This window comes from Carcharhinus amblyrhynchos, chromosome 12, assembly GCF_965287045.1.
Source record: "Carcharhinus amblyrhynchos chromosome 12, sCarAmb.v2.hapA, whole genome shotgun sequence".
Taxonomy (NCBI): domain Eukaryota; kingdom Metazoa; phylum Chordata; class Chondrichthyes; order Carcharhiniformes; family Carcharhinidae; genus Carcharhinus; species Carcharhinus amblyrhynchos.
In genome coordinates, this window is record NC_137335.1 from 86,319,116 (window position 1) to 86,327,916 (window position 8,801).

Consider the following 8,801-nt stretch of genomic DNA (forward strand, 5'->3'; position numbering starts at 1 on the left):
TGGTATGGCCGCACTTGGAATATTGTGAACAGTTCTGGTCACCTTACTAAAGAAAGGATATTATTAAAGTAAAAAGAGTGCAGAATAGATTTACTAGGAAGCTACCGGGACTTAATGGTTTGAGTTATAAGGAGAGGCTGGATAGACTGGGACATTTTTCTCTGCAGTGTAGAAGGCTGAGGGGTGATCTTATAGTGGTCTATAAAATAATGAGGAGCACAGATCAGCTAGATAGTCACTACCTTATCCCAAAGGTAAGGGAGTCTCAAACTCGAGGGAATAGGTTTAAGGTGAAGGGGGAGAGACACAAAAGTGTCCAGAGGGGCAATTTTTTCCACGCAGAGGGTGGTGAGTGTTTGGAACAAGGTGCCAGGGTAGTGTTGCAGGTGGATACAATTTTGTCTTTTAAAAAGCATATAGTGGTCCATTTTGGCAAGTCCAATGGAATGAAGGAGTACAATATCAAGGGTAGGAGTCTTAGCTGTGTTGAAGAGCAGAAGGGTCTTGGGGTCCGGGTCCATAGGACTCTTAAATCGGCCTCGCAGGTGGAGTATGTGGTCAAGAAGACGTATGGTGTACTGGCCTTCATTAATTGAGGGATTAATTGCAGTTGATAAGGAGGATGTGCTTGATATTCTTGAGGGTTTGAAAATAGATAAGTCCCCTGGGCCGGACGGGATTTACCCTAGGATTCTCTGGGAGGCAAGAGAGGCGATTGCAGAGCCTCTGGCTCTGATCTTCAGGTCGTCGTTGGTCACAGGTATAGTGCCAGAAGACTGGAGGATAGCGAATTTTGTCCCATTGTTTAAGAAGGGGAGCAGAGACTTCCCCGGGAATTATAGACCGGTGAGTCTTACTTCTGTTGTGGGCAAAGTTTTAGAAAAAATTATTAGGGATAGGATTTATAGTTATTTAGAGAGTAATGTATTGATTGGAGATAGTCAGCACGGCTTTGTGAAGGGTAGGTCGTGCCTTACTAACCTTATTGAGTTTTTTGAGAAAGTGACCGAAGAGGTGGATGGGGGTAAGGCAGTTGACGTGGTATATATGGACTTTAGTAAGGCGTTTGATAAGGTGCACCATGGAAGGCTTCTGCAGAAAATGCAGATGTATGGGATTGGGCGTGATTTAGCTAATTGGATCAGGAATTGGCTAGCAGATAGGACACAGAGGGTGGTGGTTGATAGAAAGTATTTGTCATGGAGTTCGGTTACAAGTGGTGTGCCTCAGGGATCTGTTTTGGGGTCACTGCTGTTTGTAATTTTTATAAATGATCTGGATGAGGGTATAGTTGGGTAGATCAGTAAATTTGCTGATGACACCAAAGTCGGAGGAGTGGTAGATTGTGAAGAGGGGTGTCATAGTTTGCAGGGAGACTTGGACAAGTTGCAGAGCTGGGCCGAGAGGTGGCGGATGGAATTTAATGCGGAAAAGTGTGAGGTAATTCACTTTGGCAGGAATAACAGATGTGTAGAGTATAGGGCTAACGGTCGGACTCTGAATAGTGTTGATGAACAGAGGGATCTTGGTGTATGTGTACATAGATCCCTGAAAGTTGGGAATCAAGTAGATAAGGTAGTTAGGAAGGCATACGGTGTCTTGGCGTTTATTGGTAGGGGGATTGAATTTAGGAGCCACAACATCATGTTGCAACTGTACAAAACTCTGGTGCGTCCGCACTTGGAGTACTGTGTGCAGTTCTGGTCCCCACATTATAGGAAGGATGTGGAGGCATTGGAGAAGGTGCAGAGGAGGTTTACCAGGATGTTGCCTGGTATGGAGGGGAGGTCCTATGAGGAGAGGCTGAGGGATTTGGGGTTGTTTTCGTTAGAAAGAAGGCGGCTAAGAGGGGACCTTATTGAAACATATAAGATGATTAGAGGTTTAGATAGGGTGGACAGTGATAGCCTTTTTCCTCGGATGGAGAAAGCTAGCACGAGGGGGCATAGCTTTAAATTAAGGGATGGTAGTTATAGGATGGATGTCAGAGGTAGGTTCTTTACCCAGAGGGTGGTGAGGGATTGGAATGCCCTGCCTGCTGCAGTTGTAGATGCGCCTAGTTTGGGGGCGTTTAAGAGATCAGTAGATAGGTTTATGGATGGAAAGGGATTGGTTTAGGTTAGAGGGTCATTTCTTTTATAATTGGTCGGCACAACATCGTGGGCCGAAGGGCCTGTTCTGCGCTGTAATGTTCTATGTTCTATGATTGAGTTTAGGAGTTGGGAGGTAATGCTGCAACTTTATAAGACCCTTGTCAGACCCCACTTGGAGTACTGTGCGCAGTTCTGGTCGCCTCACTACAGGAAGAATGTGGAAGCTATTGAGAGGGTGCAGAGGAGATTTACAAGGATGTTGCCTGGATTGGGAGGGATGCCTTATGAAGATAGGTTGAGGGATCTGGATCACTTCTCCCTGGAGAGAAGAAGATTGAGAGGCGACCTGATAGAGGTTTATAAAGTGTTGAGAGGAATAGATAGGGTGGATTCTCGGAGGCTATTTCCCAGTGCTGAAATGGTTGCTATGAGAGAACACAGGTTAAAGGTGCTGGGAAGCAAGTACAGAGGAGATATTAGGGGTAAGTTTTTCACTCAGAGGGTGGTGAGTGAGTGGAATCGGCTGCCGTTGGTGGTGGTCGAGGCGAACTCGCTGGGGTTTTTTAAAAGACTTCTGGATGAGTATATGGGATCTAATGGCATTGGGAGTTACAGATAGATCTACGGCTTGGTAGGTATAGATGTGATCGGCACAACTTGTGGGCCGAAGGGCCTGTTTGTGCTGTAGTGTTCTATGTTCTATGCTCTATGTTCTAGACAGTTCCATGGGTAAGATGGGTGTAGAGGGATATGGGCAATTGGGGTTTAAGAAAAAAGGGCAGCATGGACAAGTTGGGCCGAATAGCCTGTTTCCATGCTGTAAACCTCTATGGCTCTATTATTCTGTGACCTGTGACATGATTCAGATGATGGATTAGGATTGTAACGCATGCCCTAATTGTAATTAATCATCATCTAATTTGCAGTGGTTTAACACAACTGAGTGTATTGGTTTGTGAAGTCGCTTCAAAAGGCTGTTATTAAGTGTGTAGGACTGGAGTCACAAAGGTTAGAATGCTGGCCATGTTCCTCACCCCCTTCCCAAGACCAGCCTCCAACTCCTCAATCTCACCACTCACCGCGTTAGTCTAGCTCCTACCACTTCACCATATTAATTTCTCTCCACCTGTGCATTGCTACTTCATCTTTATACCCTCTTATCTACCCCAGCAGCCTCCTGACCAGCCTCCCACATGCTCGTCTCCATAAACCCTGTCCTAATTCCTCTCGAACTTTTACCTGTTTTATTTTTAGACCGGGTCTCTTGCCACACTAATTATCCATGCCTTTTCCCTCTCTGAAATTTCAATTTCCCTGACAGTTTCTTCTATCCTCTTGGCTATCCACAATTTACCTTTTTATTTATGACTTTTAGGCAAATCAGTAAGAACAACAATTATTTTTATTTATATAACACCTTTAACTTTTTCAAACATCCCAAAGCGCTAATGCACAGTGACATTATTAAATAAATTTTGACATTGACTCATACGACGAGATATTAGAAAACATGACAAAAGCTTGGTCAAGGATGTATTTTTTAAGACCATAGGAAATAGGAATGGGAGTTGGCCGTCGGCCGTTCAGCCCCTCGATTCTGTCCCATCATTCAATAGGAGGATATGCAACAATTTGGAACTCCTGCAGCATTATATGAGCTCATTTATATCACTCTGTACAAGCTCAAAACCCTGGTGTACTGTGTAATCCTGAACTCCTGCACTAGGTACAATTCCAAAGTTACACCTCATTCATTATCATGGGTATGTGTGTGAAAGACAGAACCCACTGAGGTGCCGTTGTCATGGGGAAATCTATAGGTTTAATTCAGTGACATCACATATTTTAAGTGGACATTGCGTGGAACATCTAATTAGCCTTGAATTGAATTAAATTGGTGTGGAACAGTTCAGTTAAGAGGTTTCAACGTTTGTGAGCCATACCCTCCTGGCCCAGGTGGTATCTGATAACATCCCACAGTTTGCAAATACTTTGTCCAATTTTCCAACACTTACAGCTTTCAACAGCATACCAGCTCCCCAAGATACCCACTATCAAATGATAAGACAGAAGGAGACACCTGCACTCTTAAAGCTCTCCTGTGAAGAAAATGACACCTTACCAACAGCACATCCAACAACTCACACATCCATCGCATTGCAATGTGGGCTAGCCCCACAGCACTGCAGATTGGCAGAGAACTCAGTTCACTTCCTCTCAAAGAAACTAACTTCAAGATTGGCAGTCATTAACAACCAAAATATTCAGGACTGAGAGCAGACCTACAAAGAGCAGTAGGCTTCCAAACACATTGCAATGTATTGCCAAGTTATTACAGGTACCATACCAGAAACCTGCCCGAGTTACAGAAAGGGGACAGTGTATGAATCAGGGACAGTGAAAGAGAGGCCTCTTTGTCTGGACGGGGAATAGTCAGCCAAGGTCACACGTCATCCATTCACCGAGTGTTACAATCAGGATGAAGAGAAGAAGCCTCTTCCTCATCCCTGAGGTAAACCTCCTGCTATCTACTTGAACCTATCAGAAGAAAATGACCAAGTACCAGAAAGACAAACAGAAAACAGAACCCCCAAGTAAACAGAATTTTCCCCAATCAATGGAGAAAAGTCATCATGCACTCCTCCGACTGTGACCAGAATGAGATCTGGGAGATTCATCAAACCTCCTGACTGTCTCAATCTGCAAACTCAGAGACTTGAGGGGAAGCAGAAGGGAAGCTCAATTAAAATGTAAATACATTCATTAGAAATTTAGGGGAGGTGTAGTATAAGGTTATCCGGCATAGCAAGGGTTAATGTGGGACTGGGTACAGCGCCCCCTACAGTGACTTGTAAAGGGTTACAGGACTTGAGACTAGACAGAGTTGTGGACCAGACAGAGGCCTGTCCAGACGTAAGCATGGAGTTAGCTCATAACAGTTTATTTGTACTTAGTTGTTTGATACCAATGAACACTTATGTTTAGCAATACAAGACTAAGAACCTCTTCATGAGACCTACTTAATATAAAACATACAACAGCTATGATCTTACCTGTATGTTTTTTAAGTTCTTACACACATGAAAGGGTTAATAATCACATAAGCTTAAAATTCACAGAAGCTGCTAAGAAAGAAACCAGAGGTCTTTTTTGAAATTGACCAAATGAACATCAAGGCCCTTAGTTTTTATTCAATCGTGAAACATAGGCATCACTGTCTGGTCAACAATTAATGCCCATCATTAGTTGCCCTTCCCTTAAGGACATTACTGAACCAGATGGGTTTTAGTCTGAGAGAATTGATTAAGTCAGACATCTGGGAAGTGATTGCTTTCCATAAACACAGACACAAACTGGGACATCAATGATAACTTGTAACAATGATGAATTAGGGAAGCTAACATGACTAAATCTTCATGCTGATTGGATATTATAATTAAGCAAGTGTTCGATGGTAGTGATTGGTGTTTAACATTTGTAACTTATGCATGATGTAATCTAAATCAATAGTTGTAATGGAATAGAGAGAACTCCTATACCTAGATTGGTACATGTTAATAACTTGTAATCTGCTTCTGTGTTCCTCGGTTCTGTACTCTAACGAGTCACAGATGATCTTCCAGGATTCTATTGCTATAGAATGAATCACTATTGTGAAATAATCTATGGCTCTGTCTGGCTACTTGAAGGGAACAAATTAGTAAATACACTAAAAGATGGAACATCAGAAAAAGATCCAGAAACAGTACCAATCACATTGCACTATATACCAATCCAGAATTTAATGCAAGGGTTCTGGGATAGGCTGGACTGGGGTTTGAACTCTATATTTTCTGAATGCTGGCACTAAAACGGGGACTTGATCCAGCAGGATACTGAATGCTGCATATTCTACCAGTGTAATAGTAGTTATGGGGATACACCGCTGGATATGAAGTTTTCTTCTTAGTGTTTATTAGAATTTATGTCAACTGGATTAGGAGCCAATAGCAGTGTGATATGTACACATGTCACAGGGATTAAGTTTGAAAAACGTCTGGTCAAGTTATGGAACCAGAGTGAGAACAGCTCAAAGGAAATTCCCGGCCAGATGAATTAACATGCTTGGAGAAAATTACTTGCCTTCTATTCTCCTTTGTTGCTCTGTGAGGCCCTGATCCATCTGTCGAATGCACTCCGATTCAGACATTCTCTGTTCTAGAAACTCTTTAAGAATTTCTGTCGCCTATTGAGTAAACAGATAAAAAATCTTAACATGACTTCAAAAAGGCTGTGCCTTCACACCCTTCCAAAAGAGTGGTGCTAACCCCAGACTACCCCAAATCTCACCCCCAGATCCCTGCCCACTGAATTTAAAACATTAAACCTGCTTGCTTTATGGCAGCCACTGCTGTAAAAATCAGGGCGTGGCTTCCTTACCTTCGACTCGACTGGACTTGAGCGTAGGGCTCAAGGAGCCCTCTGCACTAGAGTGACCTCACCTGGCCCTGAGCTGGAAGTTCTGGCAAGATAGGAGCGGATTCACTTTCCAGAATGGAACTAAGAGTGGAGTGGTAATCCAACTCAACTGCAACTCCAAAAGAATTTGCAGGCCAAGGCTTTTACAAATTTATCATGCATTTCTCACCACACAAAAAAAAAGATTTCTATCACTCATGTCTGTCCCAGGTGAAAATGGTGTTGAAGAATGAACTTGTCCACTTGATTCCTCTTGTTTCAGGCATCAGAGTCCCACCAAATAAACCCACAACAGGTACATTATTTAAGATGATCAGTCTAAAAAGTCCTCACAGACAAACACTGCATCATATTATTATGAACAATCATTTTGATTTTCTGAAAAGTCTTTTTAACAATTACCTTAACTCCACCACCTGATTCATTGTTTAAGAAGGGCAGCTTCTTAAGGGGATAACCCGGGAAATATTAGGCTTCTCAGCCTTACATCAGCGGTGGGGGAATTAGTGAAAAAGATTCTGATGGACAGGATTTACTCACATTTGGAAAGAACTGGACTTATTAATGATAGACAGCATGGTTTTTTGAAGGGGAGAGTTTTTCAGGAACTGACGAAGGTGATAGAAGAGAGAAAGGCAGTGGATGTTGTATACATGGACTTCAATAAAGCCTTTGACAAGGTCCGTCATGGTAGACTGGTACGAAAGGTGAAGTCACATGGGATCGGAGGACGGCTGCCAAGATGGATACAGAACTGGCTTGGCCATCGAAGACAGAGTGTAGCAGTAGAGAGGTGCTTTTCTGAATGGAATTCTGTCCCTCGTGGTGTTCCACAGGGATCAGCCTGGAACCTTTGTTGTTTTAGTATATGTAAATGGTTTGGAGGAAAACGTAGCTGCTCTGATTAGTAAGTTTGCAAATGACATCAAAGATTGGTGGAGTTGCGCACGGTGAAGAGGATTGTCAGAGCAAGATATCGACCGGTTGGAGACTTGGGCAGAGAAATGGCAGATGGAGTTTAATCCAGACAAGTGTGAGGGAATGCATCTTGAAAGGTCCAATGCATGTAGGAATTATACAGTAAATGCTAGAACCCTTCGAAGTATTGACAAGCAGAGAGATCTGAGTGTACATGTCCACCGATCACTGAAAGTGGCAACACAGCTGGATAAGGAGTCAAGAAAGCATGTGTCATGCTTGCTTTCATCGGTTGGGGCATTGAGTATAAAATTTGGTAGGTCATGCTACATCTGTACAGTACTTTAGTTGGGCCTCATTTGGAATATTGTGCACAATTCTGGTCACCACACTACCAGAAGGATGTGGATGCTTTGAAAAGGGTACAGAAGAGGTTTACCAGGATGTTGCCTGATCTGGAGGGTATTGGCTATGAGGAGATGTTGGATAAACTCGGTTTGTTCTCACTGGAATGTCGGTGGTTAAGGGGTGACCTGTCAGAGGTTTACAAGATTATGAGTGGCATGGACAGAGTGGATCGTCAGATGCTCTTTCCTAGGGTAGAAAAATCAAGTACCAGGGGACATAGGTTTAAAGTGCATGGAGACAAGTTCAGAGGAGATGTGTGAGGCATGTTTTTTACACAGAGGGTGGTCAGTATCTGGAATGCGCTGCCCAGGGAGGTGGTGGGAGCAGGTACAATTGTGGCATTTGAGGGACAACTAGACGAACACATGAATAGGATGGGAATGGAAGGATGTGGACTCAGCAAGTGCATACGGTTTTAGTTTAGTTTGGGCATCATGATCGCTGTAGGCTTGGAGGGCCGAAGGGCCTGTTCCTTTGCTGTACTTTTCTTTGTCTTTTGTTTTGTCCCTTGTATACGTGACTCCAGAGCCACAGTGATGCGGCTGCCTTGAACAGCACCTCTGAAATGGTCAGTTCAGGGACAATTAGGGAGGAGCAACAAATGCTGGCCTTGCCAGTGACACCCACAGCCCACGGGAGAAGAAAAGAATTTGTCTGTGTGCAGCCTCAACTCTCAAACACTGGCACACGTCTCAGTTACAGTTGAAAATAATTGACAGCAGAGCAAGTAACAGTATTGTATAAAATTACAGCAGACATGTGTGTGATACAAATCATAGTTTCATTACAAATCCACCGAAGATTGTGCTGCGAGTATGAAAAACAGATTCACCGTGGTTACTTGAATAATTATTCTCCATTTTAACTGAAATACCTCATCACTCACCATGTTAGTCTAACTCCTACCTCCTCACCATATTAATG